We start from the raw sequence: 18,294 nt of genomic DNA, 5'->3' as shown, positions 1-18,294 counted from the left end.
GAAGGTGAATTAGATTGTTCCTAAAAAGTATGTGCTTTGAATTATATTGCTAAAATATTTGAAATAAACTTACCTCAATATTAAACTCATCTTTGTTAACTTGTTTTGGACAAAAGTGGGAAGAAAAATTATTTATTTCTGGAGAACCTGAAGACTTTTCCTAAAAACCCAATTAAATAAATATTATATTTTTTCTGTTATCCATTTCAATATTACAGAGTACACAACACATTTTATTCTTTTAAAAGTTTTATTGCACTTACTGAAGAATCATCGAAGGGAACATAATTGGAATCTAACATTTCATCAGAAGCTGGTGATGGAGTTTCTAAGTCTGGAGAATCTGTGTTATCTTTATCACTTTCTTCAGGTGTGAAGATACTGTCAGGTGAACCATAAAATTGAGGGGAACTTAAGGATATTTCCTAAAATTATTTTTCATAGTAAAAAGTGACTGAAGTAGGGAAATACAGTAGGCGGTAAAATAAACAGTACTGAAATGAATATTGAAATGTATATGAATATCTATATATTTAGTATACATGATATAGCCTTACCAACATTATTCACGACGACGTTTCCGATAAAATAGATGTTAAAGATGCCCTCTGGCACTAAAAAAATCTAATTGGAGTTTGTTATTCCGGAATGTCAGACATTGTATCGGTCTGCCTCCTTCAGCATTCCCCATATGTACGTATCATGTGGTGTTAGTTAGGTTAGGCCTGATAATTGCGATGGGTATGGAAAATCACTGAACAGTATTCGAAGAGACTCACTGACCGTGTGACAGATTGCCCGTCCTGCTAAAACTATTGTCGATTTTAAGCTTTTTGGACCGATTTCGCGACCTTTTCCGTATGATCGAAAATAGTACTCCACGATAAAAAAATTTTCTGCAAAACTAAGAACCATCCTGAAGCACCTAAAATTAACATGACATTTACATAAGTTATAACGTCGTTCAGAAATCACTTAATACGTTTCGGCGCATGACACATACAAATCTGAGGCATACGCATTTTAGTACTGTTTATTTTGCCGCATACCGTTCATGTTTGAGAATAAAATGCTCTTAAATGTTAAACTTACGGAAGAAATGTCAGATGCATTAGAATTTTCAATCGGTAATATTTCATTAGCGGTTTTTTTACCAACTTTATACTGATCTTCATCTTTGTTATGTTGTTCTTGTAGTGTAAAATTACAAGGGAGTATATTTTCTTTAGATCCACTATAAAATCGAGAGCTTTTGATCTACAAAATATTTTTTTTATTTAAGTATAAGCAATGTTTTTTTAAAAATCTAACTGGAACTTACCGAAAGAATTTCAGTTGAATTAACTTTCTCGCTTACTGATTGGTTAATTTTTACGGGACTTAACGCTCTGTTACAAAAACGAATTGGTTTCATCCTAAAAATATACTGGTGATAAAATATCTAAATATTGTTTAACTGAGTGGGCAAAAATTTGAACCCTACTTTTTTTTATACTCTTATACTTTTATACAAAATTTTTATGCTCGTATTGATGTTTTGGGGTCCCGGCCTGCTTGATCTGAAAATAATTTCAAGCACATGTTTACTTTTTAAAATTCAAGTTGTCCGTGACAGTTGAGAAAAAAAAATTTCATTTCGGTCAATAATACGGCAAAATTATATTAATAAAAGTTTTTCAAAATATGAAATTATGTCAAAATACAAAATTTCACAAAAATCGGATCAATTTCACTAAATCAGATACACTTGGTATTATAAAAAAACTATCTAACGGATTTTTTGCCGTAATCTATTCAACATTTAAATAAACAAAAAAATGATATCGTTGACAGAATAGAAGGCATAAAATTATCACCGATAAAATAAAACTTGCTAAGCAGGCTATTTTACGTGTAAATGAATCATTTTCTTAAATTTACGACTCTATTCTGACCTGAATCGAATTTTTTTATCCAAATTGGCATCTTAATATTATTTTTATCTTAAAAAAAAAGTATATCTACTAAAATAAATAAATTATTTTCAAACTCTTTCAAACTAGTTTAACAAACAGTTTGAATTTTCAAAGCCTTAACCATTGACCAGTTTGACTTGACTTGAATTATTTGCCAAAATTTGACAGAGTACGCCATGATAAGCTAAGCGATATTCTTGAAAGAGAGGACATAGATAATAAAGATCTGCGAATAATTCTCAATATAAATATATTGGAATCAGGAAAATATCATAAAAATAGAAAATAAGACATCACAGGCAATAGAAATACGTAGAGGAGTATGACAGGGAGGCATCTTGTCACCGCTGCTATGTAATGTTTATAGTGAAAGCATCTGCCAGAAACCCCTTTTGCAAGCAAACGAATGAATCGTAATCAGTGGAGAGGTTATAAATAATATTGAATACGTGGATGACACTGTATTAGTTGCAAGAACAGTAGAAGAATTACAACGATTACTTACAAACATAAATATTGCTTGCAACAATTATGGCATAAATATCAATATAAAAAAAACAAGTATATGGTCTTCAAAGAAAACATGACACAATCAGCATATATTAGTATAAACAGCATTCAAATTGAAAAAGTATCAAGTTACAAATACTTGGGAACTTATTAAGAAGGAAAGGAAAAGACCCAGAAATTTTTACCAACGATAAAATGAAGCAAAGAATATTTGGGTCACCTAATGAAAGGACATAAATACGCATTACTTCAAAATATAATTCAAGGAAAAATAAAAGGAAAACGGAATCTGGACCGTAAAAGAATGATTGCGGAATTTGAGAGAGTTTTTTGGCTGCACCACTAATGAACTCTTTAGGTCAGCTGTAAACAAGGTCAGGATAGCCTTGATGATTTCCAATCTCCGATAGGAGTGACACAGGAAGAAGAATTATTTGTCAGAAGGATTGACTTGAGTTTGACTGGAAATTAAGTCAAACTCAAGTCAATTTCAAACATTCAAGTCAAACTTGTGCAACTCTAACCAGCCGAGACGCCAAAATATCAAAACGAGATTCAAAAATGTTTGATCCATTACATGTATAGTTAAATCAATCCCTTGATACACTGTATAATATGTGTTTATAAATGTAGTTCAGATATATTTGTAAAGTGTACAAAAATATCTGATGTGTAATGTGGAGAAGACAGAAAATATATTATTTTGCATAATTATCTAGTAGTTTTGTTCAATCCAACTACCTATTAAATTGAAACAATATTAAATTGTATTTATTACCCGTTCTGTAACAAAATAAAAATTATATAAGTACATACCTAGAGTTTCCAGTGCACTACACGTGTAATATTAATAAAGAATATTTTATCACTGCGAAACAAAACGTTAGAAATCGTTAGGCTTACAGATTTTTTCGCGCCAAATATACTCTAATATATTATTTGGTTTACGTATCCACCGTCGTTTAGTCTCTGATTTATATTTGGAGGAGTAAACCACTGTAATGTAGTTTTGACGTATATTTTGATAGCAGAAAGATTTATATTGTTAATTTAATATACATTGGAGGAGGTATGTACAGTAATTTTAGATGGAAGACCAATTGATTTTAATTTGGTAATTTTATAAAAAATTATAATGTTTTTATTTTTGATACATTATAAGAATTGTAAAAAAATTAATATACACGAATAATATTTTAAAGATATTCACTCCTTCTAGAAGACGACTTATAACCGCATTTTGAAAAGAGGAGCTATAGTCGGGTCGTGTAAATATATATATATATATATATATATATATATATTATATAATATACATTTGGTCGGTATCACCCTCTTTATGTATTTTATAAGCACTAACATATTTTGTTTAACATTGCTGGCAGTATCAGCTTTGTGTCAATTACGTACAAATATTTCAGCTCTGAGTAGAAAAAATATTCTTCACGTTTTGTGGATATATGAAGTTCCTGTCAGTATAGCAGGTTTATCACGAATGCTTATTAAATATAATAAAAGAATTCTGACAATGCGTGTCGCTGAGAGGAATTTTAGGGCTTATTTGACGTCACAATGCCCTGAAAGACAATCACCGTTGGACCCTACCCGTAACAGCTTGAGAGTAAAAATATATTATTTAGCTAGTTCAAATAAAACCATCAAGTCCACATATAACAAAAACGTATGCCTGAAATTGATACATGATAGAAGGAGAAAAGACAAAGCGTTAGAGGTAATTATGAACACACCAAAGGAAAAAGAGAACTGACTCCTTGTTTCTTATAATTAAATATTAAACACTTTTTCTCGCTCTTTGTACTTCCATTCATGGAAAAGTAAGAAATTATTACTTGAAACACTTATCTCATCCATTTACTTGTGCAAATTTGTTTTTGTTAAGAAATGTAAAACAGGGCATTTTGAAGAAAACAAATTTATAGATCAGATAATGAGAATAAATACAGCTGCTTTCTTTTGTTAAACACGTTTACGCCTAAAAGTACGTTTTAAAAATAATATTACGATAGTTACTTGTTTGCGTATAATTGGTTGCAGATGTTATATATTTCCTGAACTAGGTGATTTGTTGAGTACATGTGTGTATTATTAAATGAATTAAGCAAGGAGAATTAGTGCATATTCTAATAGAATAGCTTCCATTTTAAAAACTTTATTGCCTGTAGCATCTCATTTCATCTCTTGTCCATTTTATTTACAGCTGCGAAATGTTATCATCCCTTTTCCTCATGTACACCGCGAGTTTGGTGTGAGCAGTAGTCACAGCACAAACTTTCTCATGTGATAAGACATTTGTTTGATTTACTGATTAAATATGGTTTATTTTGTATTTTGGTGTATATAAGTGAGTGTTTTTATGTGTGGGTGTGTGTCACGTTTAATCAACAAATCTACATTCAATGATATAGCTGCGTTCCTATGTAATATTGTCAGTAAATCTAAGGGTATTTATTTGGTTAAAGTATAACCCACATGTTCTATGGTCCTAGATTAATATTGGGACTCGACGTCGTAACGGATGAGAACTTTCCCATTCAGCCATCAGAATGAAATACATAATGTTTTAGTTGCTCAACTTTATCAACAAAAATTAATATTAGACAAACATACATATCCATTGCTGAAAACGAAGAAAAATAGATAGAAAATTTATATTAGGTACGTAATATTTTTCATGGATTGTAGCACGTTATATGCATTTGGCAAGTTAATAAGTTTAAATGCCAATATTGAGGCCACATTGACAATTATGGGTTCCGACAGCAAGTCAGTGTAATACTCCAAGGAGGTGAGCGAAATTAAACCGGTGTTCCGGCCATCTTAATATCCAGATATTTGAGGTTTCCTATTGACCCGTAACTGGTGATGCTGGGTCATACGAGCCCCAACTGATTTTTAAAGTGACATACGTCCTAGCTTATTTAGCGCGACTACTTGACCGCATCAGTACCTTTCCCTCAGTGTGTTGTGTGATATCGAGAGGGATAGTCGTGAGCAAATAGGTAAATGTTTACAAATTAACAAATTATACAGAAAAAACTGCGCGGGGACACTGTGACCCCACCTCACCGGTAACGTTTTTTTTAATAATTAGTTTTCTTTATTTTTAGTTAAAATTGGACCTGTCACGATATAATAAAATGGATTCCGATGATACTAGGTTTGAGCAATGGGCTCAAAGTATTCTAGACGCGGATGAGAGTGATTTTAGCGGTAACGATGACTCAGACAATGATCCCGACTATGTCAGCGAACACAAATCTGATTTAGAAATTGAACGGGTGCCGGGAACCGTGGAACCTCTATTGGATGTTGAAGATAATATCCCGCAAAATGCAGCACCTTCGGAGGTTAATTCGGACTTGGATCCACATAAGCAGTAATAAACTCTAGGCCCTTTGATGGGTGGGTGATGCCCTATGGCAAAAATCGATACAAGTGGACTGCAGAAGCTCCACCTTCAAATATAAGAACAAGAAGTTTCAACATTATCTCTCATCTTCCTGGGGTTATTGGGCCAGCCAAGTCTCTTAGGAAATTGTGTCTTCAGAAAAGGGCTTGGGAATGTATAATAACAAACGATATTTTACAAGAGATTGTTCTTAGAACACATAAAAAACTTGCTAGGATTAGAACGAAATATACCGATAGTAATAGAACGGATCTAAAAGATTTAGACTTTATCGAACTTAGAGCGTTTATCGGTTTGTTATTTTACTCAGCCATATTTAAATCCAATACGGTAGACTTAAGTTCGATATTGCCACCAAACGGTACTGGTAGAGAAATTTTTAGATGCACCATGTCAGTAAAACGATTCTTAGTACTTTTGACAGCGCTAAGGTTTGATTACGAAACTATGAGGGAAGAACGTAACGTGTACTTGTCTCCTTTTCATCAATTTTCATTGTATTGATGAAATGTTCATTGGTTCAATATTTTATGATACTTTCTTATATTATTATAAGACTACTTTCTTAACCCTTTCACTATCACTTCCCTTTAGAGTGATTAAAAAATTCTAATTTTTGGTATACAAAGTATTGTTGCACTATAGATTATTTTTTTTACATAAAAAGAATTTACCTACCCCCACCCTTCCAGTACAGGATGTCCATCACAATGGACAAAAAAAGTTCATGGAAGTAAAAAAAAACCATTGAGTGTTAATTTTTTATTAGAAACTCTATAAATCAGATCATTGTCAAAAGTAATATAAATTATGACATTTACTTTGTATGAAATGTGGAAAAACAATTCCTTTCCTTTAAAATACATAAATTAACTTTGCATGTTTGACAAAATATATGTGTCCTGCTCTTACACCCCTCATTTTTGCATCTTGAGGCTTCCTTTTTATCATCATACTGTGGAAGATGATGGTATCCATCAAATCTAAGGTCTTTTAGAGGCCTTATTTCAGTTTTTTTCTTTTTGGAGGGACCTGGATCCTCGAAGCTTTTTGAAGGCCTGCCTCTTTTAGGAGCACGTCTACTGCAGATTAGATTTTCGGCCACTTCTTGGCGAAAAGCTAACAAATCAAGGATTTCCCTCTTGTTTACTCCCAAAAGAATAGCTTGAGTGCGATACTCAAGCCATGAATTTACCAGGGCTAAATCAATGGCATGAATGATCATTCTCACAGTCCATTTCTTTGATCTGACATAGGATCGGTATAGACTTAGTAAGAAGTCCAACTTGTCGACGCCGGCCATGTTACTGTTGTATCGTCTTATAGCTTCAGGCCTGGGAATCTGCACATATTCTTTGCTTGTTTTGTCCCATCTTTCTCAAAATTTGTTTGGTTCGTTTTCAACTCATCTTTGTCATTTTCCCCCATATTTTCACCATTTACAATTAGCCCCAACCTTTCTTCTTCATCTGCCAAATCTATTTTCTTCATCTCATTTTCATTTCCATTATTTTTATTCATAGTTACATCTATAATGTCATTATTTCTTTGTTCTCTAGATATTTCGTCTGACTCCCAACCATCATCATCATCTGACAGGTACTCAATATCTGAAACATCATCGTTCTCAAGATAATAAAGAAGTTCTTCTTGGTTTAGCTTTCTTTTTGAATTTTTTCTTGCGTTTGCCATTATCTAAAAAACAAAAACAAACGTATGAAGGACAAACATTAGTCAATATCCATATAAAACAAAAAAAAATAAAACTTTTAAAAACTAAATTTAGTCAATTTTTAGGGGTGCCCCTCCCTCAACAATTTATTGTCTCGCGTCTCCACCATACCGACACTACTAATACAAAATAGAAATAAAATTTATAACTTTTGCAAAAACATGGTCTAATAATATATTATCCACAAACTGCGTTTGTCCATGGTAATGTACATACTAATTCAAACTACATCTGTGGACTTTGTATTATATAAAGCATTATAAATTATTATGGAAATCCAACGTTGAAACATGTACTTACCAATAGCAAATCATAAAACTTCTAATTTTAGTAGATTTACAAGAAAACGTAAAATATATCACATAACCTAAAATGCACCTGTTTGCACAACACGCCACTCACGTTTTAAATGTTAACTAACGTCTACTGTCAAACTTTATCGCACTTACTACCAACCTAAAAACTTTAAAATATGTTGTACTTTCTGATGTACAAATGTAGATTAGGAGATAAATAATTCTGAATTTCATATAAGGCAAAAGAGTAACTACCAGACCAAAACAAAAAACGTGGTTTGCACCTCACATTAAGAGTTTGCATGATCATGATCAAGTGTGTCAGAAGAATGGATTAAGAAAACAACTCAATAAACTCATAGTAGTCGGAACCATACAAGAAATTTAAACAAGAATATCAAAAAATTGTTAAAAAACATAAAAAGGAACAATATGATAATAAATTTAAAAATAGCAATAATGTAATGAGAGAAAGTTGGAAAATAATTAATAAAAATAGAGGTAAAAACTGACAATCAAAGCAAAATTTAATATCTTTTAGTAACAACGGTGACTTACAAAATTATCATAAAGCTGATCAAATCAACAATTATTTTATTAATGCTGTAAAAAATAATGAACTATCGGTTAAATTGACCCTAAAAGGAATCTCTATTTTTTAAAAATAACGGATCTGCAACGGATACTGCAAACTATAGGCTGATTTGTGTGTCAAGTCAGTTCTCTAAAATATTTGAAGTAGCCTATGCAAATAGATTAACAGATTATTTAGAACATTTTAAAATTCTTCCTGTTATTCAAAGCGGGTTTAGAAAAAAGAAATCTACAAATACTGCTATTTCTGACTGCCTTCAATTTATTTATAAAGCATTAAATGATAAATTAAATGTGTTGGGGTCTTTTTTATGACTTCAGTCGTGCATTTGATACGGTTGATCGTGAACTCTTATTACAAAAATTGCAGGGTATTGGAGTGCGTGGTATACCGTATAATTGGGCATTATTTTATCTAAGTAGTAGAACTCTATTTTTAATTATATTTGTAAGTGACCTAAACACGTTTTGTTCAATGCCAGATAAAATTGTTCAGTATGCTGATGATACTAATATTCTCATATCTCACAGTGAACGCATACAACTGGCGGAAAATATCAATGTTGCGTCTACTGAATTTAGCACATATTGTGAAAATAATGGACTCAAGCTCAACGTACCAAAAACACATTTTATGCGTTTCTTACCAAAAAACTTCAAACTCCAAATTCTGACTTTTATTTACATGTGGATGGCAAATCAGTAGAAAGTTATACTACAACGAAGTTTTTGGGGGTAACCCTAGATCATAAACTTACATGATGAACTCACGTAAATCATGTATCAGCAAAGTTAAGTACATGTAGCTATATAATGCGTAATTTAAGAGAAACTGTCTCATTTGATATATTGCGAATGATTTAGTTTAGTTTAGTCCAGTCTGTACTTCAATATGGCTTAATATTTTTGGGTTGCTCATCTCATCTTGAACGGGCATTTATAGATCAAAAGAAAGTTTTAAGAAGTATGGTGTTCCATTTTCAGATAGTTGCAAGCCACTATTTAAGAAGTCTATATTTTTACACTACCTAGCCTTTTAATTTTCCAACTAATATTGCACATTAAGGAAAACAAACTGACAGAAATGAGGACATTCACTCACATGATACTAGAGGTGAATCAAATTTTCGACAACCTTTCTCTAGATTAGGTGTATCCCAACATGCACCTGAATATATTGGAATAAAATGTTACAATAAAATAGTCAATATATTAACTCTCAGTAATTCTTCACATAAAGGTTTTCGCCAAACTGTGTATTCATTTTCAATGGGCATTTAACACATTTTACAGTGTTGATGGATTTTTAAATTTTTAACATTTTTGCAACAGTAGTTCTAAATTTGTATTTGTAACTTTTATTTCTTATTTATTTTATTGTAATCACTGTTTTATTTTAATCATGTGTACTTTTACTATATATTGTACTCTTTTGTACTAAAATTTTGACTAATCCGATAAGATTTGTACATTTTTTGTAAGAATTGTGTGAACTTTGTGGATAAATAAATTCTATCTATCTATCTATCTGCTCATTGGTTTTCGGGGAAGATATTTATTTCGCATGTATATGTCTCAAATACCCCGAAAATATTGCTTAAAGATAATGGCACTAACTGACGCCCGAACCCATTACTTTTTGGATGGGTATGTAAATATAGGTGCTGGAAGTGATGGCCAAACATTATTAGAAGAGAAAAGAAAATTTAAAAAACCAACGCAATCAGTTCTTTGTCTAGTAAAATGTATTGAGGGTTCTAACCGTAACAGCAGACAACTGGTTTACATCCTTAGAAGTGATAACAACTGAGTTAAGGAACCGAGGCCTAACTTATGTGGGTACTGATAAAAAAATAAAAGGGAGATAGCTATTTCTTTTTTGCCAACTAAAACGAAGCTCACGGGATCATCTCTATTTGGATTTGGCGATAGAGTTACATTAGATTGATATGTACCTAAACCACAAAAAGCGGTACTTTTGATGTGTTCAATGCACTACAGTAATGCAGTAAACGATGAAACACACAAACCCGAAATTATCGAGTTTTATAATAAAAAAAAGGAGGCGTCGATGCATTAGATAAAAAATGTACAGTGTATTCTACACATCGTAGAAGTCGACGATGGCCTCTTACTTGTTTTTATACAATTTTAAATATCCCTACCTGGAAACCCCCACAAGTCGAGGTATGAATTCATCAAATCTTTGGCTCGGCAGCTTGTGCAGGATCATACGGAAAGAAGACTAACTGTTTCTCAAATTCCAAGGCAACTGAGACATAATATATCGCTTCCATTTTAAAAACAGACATTCCTGAACAGAAAAATGCTATTTTAGAAAAAAAAGTAAGGTGCTCAAAATGTCCACGATCATTGGATAGGAAAACGAAGATAGTTTGTGTTAGTTGCAAAGCGCCAATATGCCACATGTGTGAAACACACATTTGCAAAGATTGCCTATAAGAATGGATTGTAGTTTTTATGATGTTTTTTGTTTTTGGTTATTTTTTTGTGTTGATAGGTTAGATTGAATGTTTATATTTATGTTTTAAGAAAAAATTTTTTTTTGTTTCTCGTTTTTTATTAGAGGATAATGTTTAGTCTAGTTACGAAATAACTCAGTTTTTGAGGCTGTTTCTTATTGATTTGAGGCTGACATTACTGATCATGGAAATCTGAAGCCGAGATCCGGCAGGAAAGGAACAAACCTAAAAGATCACAGGGCCTCTCAGGTCGTCAACAAGCGAAATCCCAGTGATGTATTAAGAAAAACATCTACAAGACCAGTCATCCAACTAAATACACTGAAAAAATAGGCACTTTGAACGTACGGAGTTTGTACTAACAAGGAAAAGTCCATAATCTAACACAAGAAATGAGACGCTTAAAGATAGATATCCTTGGATGTAGTGAAGTCGGATGGCCTAACAGCGGCAGAAGTGTCATAGACAACTACGTGTTTTACTATTCCGAAGACACACAAAACGTCCATGGAGTAGCAATAGTCATCAGCAAAGAAATCGAAAGATCAGTCAAAGGGTTCATACTAATAACGAATAGAATGGTACTATTGAAATTAAACGCTACACCGTGCAACATAAACATCATTGTAGTGTAAATCACTAACATCTGATAGCACAGAGGAAGAAGTAAACAGCTTCTACAATGACTTAAACAAAACATTGAATGAAACTAAAAAAGAAGAAGTAAATTTGATTAGGTGACTTCAACTCGAAGGTATGGAAAGGAAGAGATGGAGAAGTAGTAGGAGAACACGTACTGGAAACTAGTAGTAGTACTAGTACCTAGAAAGGCAAAAGCAAATGACAACAAGAGATAAATAAAGGAAAGTATAGGAGATCTTGAGAAATATCACAAAACAAAAACTTCAAGAAGACACATCATCTAAATATAAACAATGGATCACACAAGAGATAAAAGAACTGATGACGGAAAGAAAGGCACACAAGAATAAAAACAAACAACAGTAAAAAAAGTTATTATAATAATCAAACAAAAAATCAAAGAAGCTAAGGAACTGTGGCTATCAGAAAAGTGTGAAGAAATAGAAAGGTTAGATAAACAACATGGCAGTTTTAACATACACCGGAAAATCAAAGAGACAGCTAGCATATACAAGAAGAAGGGTATCGGAAATATCAAATTAATGCAAATACTGAAAAATATCGGAATATATGATAAGGATATTCGTGTCATTAAAAATTTGTACTGGAATCAAACTGCTATCGTAAATATTGGAGATAACTACACCGATGATATCTTCATACAACGAGGAGTCAGACAAGGTTGCATTTTGTCGCCAACATTGTTCAATGTTTATTCGGACCAGTTATTCAAAAAGGCATTTGAGATACAACCATAAGGATTAAAAATCAACGGGGACAACTATAAGGATTAAAAATCAACGGGGAACCACTTAATGTGATTAGATATGCAGACGATACAGTAATTCTGTCAGATAATATTGAAGGTCTCCAAATTCTGCTTGATCGTATTTACGAGGTAGCAGAGGAAATGGGCATTAAAATAAACTTAAACACAACCAAATTTTTAGTGTTTAGTCGTGACCCACATCCCGATGCAGAGCTTCAATTAAACGGAGTCCAATTTGAGAAATTTCACAAAATGACATATTTGGGAACTGTGATAACGGACCATCTAGATCCAGACATAGTAATTAAACGTATAATAGCAATGAATAAAACTACTTTTATGAAAATAAAGTCATTTTTTGCCTTCGCAATGGTGATCGCCAGCGTCGGCAAAGCCATCGCCAATGATATGGCACTCGAAGAAGAAGATCATAACAGCAGTTTATTAATGTTTTTTAAATAATTGATATGGTTGAGACAGAGCAGTGTCCTGTAAGGATTTTATAAGATCTTTACAGGGAATCGAACTGTGTTAACCCTCCTATATAAATAGATTAATGAAAATAATATGGAATAAAAGAGATCGATATTAGGATTAACTTTGAGTCCGTTGTATCTAAATGGCTTGGAAATATCTATACAGAGATTTCATCTTAAAATATATACCGATGATATGTCTATTATTATATTTTTAAGATGTATACATTTATTTTTTAGAAAATAAATATAAAGATTTATTAAATTTATTAAGTACTTGGTTTCAACAGTATTATTTTAGCATCCAGAAATCTTTGAGCTGGTTTCTTTTTTGTTTCTTTTACTTATCTTTTTGTAATTTCGTTTATTATAGTTTAATCAATTATTGAACTTCTTCAGCACAATCCTAGTTTGTTAGGTTTTTTATATTAATATTCATAAATAAATATTCTGTTATGCTCTACTTCTCATAAATAACTTGGATAACTATAAGTGCATCTAGGTTTAAAATAAATCTTTTATCCATTAAGTTAAAATCCGCAGACGAAGGTAAATCAGCTATAATATAACTTGATTAAGAGATAAAAACCAAAGAAAACACTTTGCAATTCAGAGACTTTTAACCTGCGTAAAAGAATTAAGAATACGAACTTTTTCCCTTTTCCGTTAAAACAATTCTAAATAGCGCGATAAAAACTTCCTAGATATGAATTTTAAAAATATTTCTCTTTATAAGGGAAATAAAACTAATAAAACTCTGCGATTCCAGAAAGAGGAAACGAATTTTATTCGTGTATTTCTATTTTGATAAATATTTTTTAGAAGAAACATTCACTACACTAAAATAAACTTACGTATAACTTAAAGTAAAATTAATAGAGCCAGAGGACATCTAGTGATTTTTTTTATTTACAATTAAGGCACATCAACCTATGTGGTTATTAGCGCCGCTTGGTATTACAATATTTTTTTACATTGATGGATACTTAATATACACTGATTTTGACATATATAGATTTTTACATATTGTGGTGATGTTTATATTTGGTTGTATATTCCCATGATTTAAGAAAACTTAAAACTGACGAATAAACACAGTTTTCTTCCAGACACTCGCGTAGCGTTATCGGTAGGTTACACTTTTTTCTCTCATTTGAATATGCAGGGCATTCGATTAAGCAATGTTGGACACTTAAACTGTTGAAAAATTTACCGCACATTGGATGAACACTTCCAGTAATATGATATTCATGTGTTAAGTGTATATGTCCTAATCTCAGTCTGTTTATTATAGTTTGGTCTTTTCTGTTGCTACACTTAGTCTTCCATCTTGTAAATGTTGTTTTTATGTCTCGTAGTTTTTGTTGAGATTGATTCCATTCTTGGAGCCACCGTTCATTTAATGTCGAGTTAATCCAGTGATGAAAATCTTTCTTATGTAAGTAAGTTATCTCAAGTCTTCGTTGTTAACTGAAGATTTGGCGGCAGCATCTACTCTTTCATTACCACGTATACCTACAGGTGACGGAATCCACATAAATTTTACAATCGCATTATTTTGTTGAAGTTGGTACAAGTGGTTCTTTATGAACCGAAACAATGGATGAGTTGGGTAAATGGTGCCTATGCTACTCATGGAACTTAAGGAATCTGCCATTATTAGGCACCTGTCTAAGTTGGCGTTCAATGCATATTCTAATGCTTTGTAGATTGCCAATAGTTCTCCTGTATATACTTTACCAAAAATTGAGATTTTGTATGAAGCAGTATAGTCGTTGTGATTTCATTGACCATTTTTCTAATGCAGAAATAGTATCTTGTAAGGTTTGTTTAATAAGTTCTATGTTTCTTCTTTTACAATAAATTATGAGATCATCTGCCTAGCCTACTCTTTACTGGTGGAGTGTCATTTTCCATAATACTATTAATAGTAATAAGAAAAAGAGTAACTAACACTAATCGATGATCCTTAAGGGGTAGGTACCATTTTTTTGTATTCTTGTTTTAGAAATAAAATCGTCTACTTTTATTTGAAATCTTCGGTTTTTTAAAAAGTTGGTGATGACGTTTAGCATATTTCCTTGTATACATAATTTCTGTAAAGTTTTAACTATTCCATGGCGCTGTATCAAATGCTCGGGTTATATTAAAAAATACCGCCTTGCAGCTTTGATTATTTGCTAGCGCTTCATATATTTCAGACTCAAGGTAAATTAAGTTGCCTAGAGTTGATCTAGGTTTACGAAATCCACTTTGTTTGTTAGATGGAACAGATCTTTGCTCGAGTATCCAAATAAGGCGTTGGTTAATTTTTTTCGAGCACTTTGCTCATTGCACATCCTAACGGTACTGAACGGTAGGAGTTTGGGTCTGAACTTGGTTTACCAGGTTTAAGGATAGGTATTGTGTAAACATTATTCCTGTGGAAACACTCCTTCAAGCCATATTTTGTTATATATCTTCAATTGTAATTCAATTCTTGTAATTCTTCTTTGGTTTTAAATTGTAAAAACTCTTGAGAAAAGTTTTCATTACTTGAATATGACTCGTAGGATGAAGCTAATACATTGGCTATTCCAGATCTAGATGTATGAATTTTGTTATTATATTCTAAAAATTTTATCGATGAGTTTGTGTGGCGTCCCAAAATTGTGTTAATTTGTTTCCACACTATTGCTGCTGAGGTAGAACTGTTTATTGTTGATAAAAAATTTTTCCAAGATTCTTTTTTTGGTTCTTTTACCCCTTTTTACTAATAGCCCTTAACTTCTTATTTTCCAGAAGATTTTCTTGTGTTTTTTGTTTTTTGTATTTATTGAATGCTCTGTGAGTCTCCTTTATATCATCCTGACAGTGACTGTTCCATCACGGTTGGTACTCCAATACGATTTCTTACTATTTTCTTTTTTCCAATGATATGATCTGCTGCGGAAAGTATGACGGAGGAAAATTTATTTACTAAATTGTGTAAATGGTGACCAATCCTCTATTTCTGTATTCCATCTAGTGTATGCTTGAATTTTTTGTTTGTTTTTGAAATGTATCACTGTGGGAAAATGGTCGCTTCGATACAATTGTGTAATAGCTTCCCAAGTTATGTTTTGTACTAAAGAAGGGTCTACAAGAAATAAGTCAATACAACTAGTGTTTCCAGTAAAAGAATTAAATCTTGTTGGAGATCCATCGTTAAGTAGGGTCATATTAGTGTTATTATTGACAGTTTCTATAATGTCTCCTATTTTATTATATCTATGAGATCCCCAAGTGGATTGTGTCTATTTAGATACCCTACTATAGTCTTAGGCGATGGAATTTTATCTATAATATGAGTTATCTCTTTTATATTTATATCAATATTCGATGGAAAATAAATGTTACAAATGTTAATAATTTTTGAATGAAGTTTTAATGTTTACTGCTACTGCTTCAAGGTTGGTCTTTAAAGGTATTTGTTCTGGATTCCAATGAGTTACTAACATAAATAGAAACCCCTCCCCTGGTTTTTTTAAAATCACGTCTGTTTTTATGATAACCTGTAAATGCCTTTAATTTTGCTAATTTTTTGTCAGTGAAATTCGTTTCTTGGAGACATAATAATATTATTGAAGGTGAGTGTTTAGTAATTAATAATTTAAACATTTTTTTTTATTTACTTTGCTTTAACCACTTAGTCTTATTAGCATAAGAAGAATACAAAAAGTAATAAAGACATACATAGGCATATACAAAATATCAATTACATAATAATGTATACAATATATTATATTTTAATTATTGATATATTGTATCAAATTTTATTAAAAAAGTTTATATTCTATCAAGTCAGCTACGTTTTTAGATTCTCCTAGAAGTTATTTTAATGTTTTTGGAATGTGGTGATATAGTCTTTCAACTGAGTATATTGGACAGTCAATCAAAATGTGCTTTACTGTCACTTTACATTCACAAACAAAACACACGGTTTCTCTTCTCTCTTCAAAAAGTATTCATGTGTTGTAGAAGTGTATTCTAATTTGAGACGTATTATTAGGACTTGATATTGTCGCTTTGAAGGCCAGAAGTTCCATGGAAGGACGGAAGATTTTATTTCTATCAATTTAGTGGTGCTTCTATTCCATTAGTTTTGCCAAACATCGTGCACTTTTGCTTTTAAGTAAGGTTTTAAATCTAACTGCACCGTTAGATTTTCTACTGACGCGGCTGTACTAGTTACTGCGGACCTAGCTAGACTATCTGTCTTTTCGTTACCATCTATTACAACGTGTGACGATACCCACAGGAACTCTACTGTCAAATTGTTTTGACATATACGGTATAAAATTAACTTAATTTGCTGTAATGTTGGATGAGAGGGATAAATCTGAGACATTGATGTCAGACAACTAAGTGAATCAGATATTATAAGAGATTTAGGAAGATATTTTTTTTCTAAATTAGGGCCTTAATTGTGGCAAATAGTTCTGCTGTAAAAATATTTGTCTCAGGAGATAACTTATAGATGGAATGTTCATGTGATATCACAAAGCATGCTCCTAGTCCATTTATGGTCTTAACTCCGTCCGTGTATAGGTATAAGATGGTAATTTTTATACTGTGTGAGAACATGTAGATAGTGAGTTTTAAAAAAATTGGGTATCACGTTATTTTTGATATATGCTGTAAGTTTAAGGTTACAAAGCGGAGAGGGAACAACCCAAGGAAAACATAAATTTATTTCACGGGCAGAATAAATAGGAGGTAGTTCAATATTAAAATCTAATAAGTATCTATTAGCTCGTTCATAGAAAGGTACAGTATTTCTTTTTTGAAAGACCTCCTGGAACCTGTTAGCAACAGCGTGATGAAGAGCTGGATTTTTGGGTTAGATTTTATATTCGAGACATACGATAGAGTTAAGTATTTTTTTCTTGGGTTTAAGGGTGACTCTCCAGCTTCACAGAGTAGACTGTCCACAGGACTGGTGCAATTCAGCAAGTCTAACGGCTGAACTCTGAAAAATATCTAAAGTTTTGAGCAATGCTTGGTTTGCGGTGTTATATAGAACACATCCGTAATTTAAACATTTCTAGTTATGTATAATAACCGTTTATGTTCCACTGAAGAATTGACATTTTTGTTCTATATGTTCATTTTTATTCTTATACTTGATCACTGTCTAATTCAGAGAAGGAATTTGTATCCAGCAATTTGGATATTTTGCGCTTAATCTTTGTGCAACGAGTTGGTAATTAAGAACACTTTCGTTTATCTCGTCTTCAAAAAATACTTTTGTTGGCCGCATCAATTTCTGTATATCAATAGGATCTATTGTTGGGATAGGTCTCTTCTTTTTTGAAAGTATATCGTTAGCAGGCCGTATAAAGCATTCAGGAGTTTCAGGTGGTGTAACTGTTTCGGAGAAAGCTCT

At 32.1% G+C, this 18,294-nt stretch overlaps 1 protein-coding gene and 1 long non-coding RNA gene across 3 annotated transcripts in view; both read right to left on the bottom strand.

The window, feature by feature from the left end:
• LOC140451851 (putative receptor-type tyrosine-protein phosphatase mosPTP-1) overlaps positions 1-18,294 on the bottom strand; it is an 850,513-nt gene that overhangs the window by 641,946 nt on the left and 190,273 nt on the right. The window lies entirely within an intron of this gene.
• On the bottom strand, positions 86-1,282 carry LOC140451986 (uncharacterized). The gene is made up of 3 exons (XR_011952116.1): positions 1,093-1,282; positions 264-425; positions 86-160 (listed from the first exon to the last, which is right to left on the bottom strand). It is a non-coding gene; the product is annotated as an uncharacterized lncRNA (long non-coding RNA).

Source organism: Diabrotica undecimpunctata, chromosome 10 (assembly GCF_040954645.1).
Source record: "Diabrotica undecimpunctata isolate CICGRU chromosome 10, icDiaUnde3, whole genome shotgun sequence".
NCBI lineage: Eukaryota > Metazoa > Arthropoda > Insecta > Coleoptera > Chrysomelidae > Diabrotica > Diabrotica undecimpunctata.
Note: the sequence above shows the minus strand (reverse complement) of the source record. Positions and strands in the feature narration are given on the sequence as shown.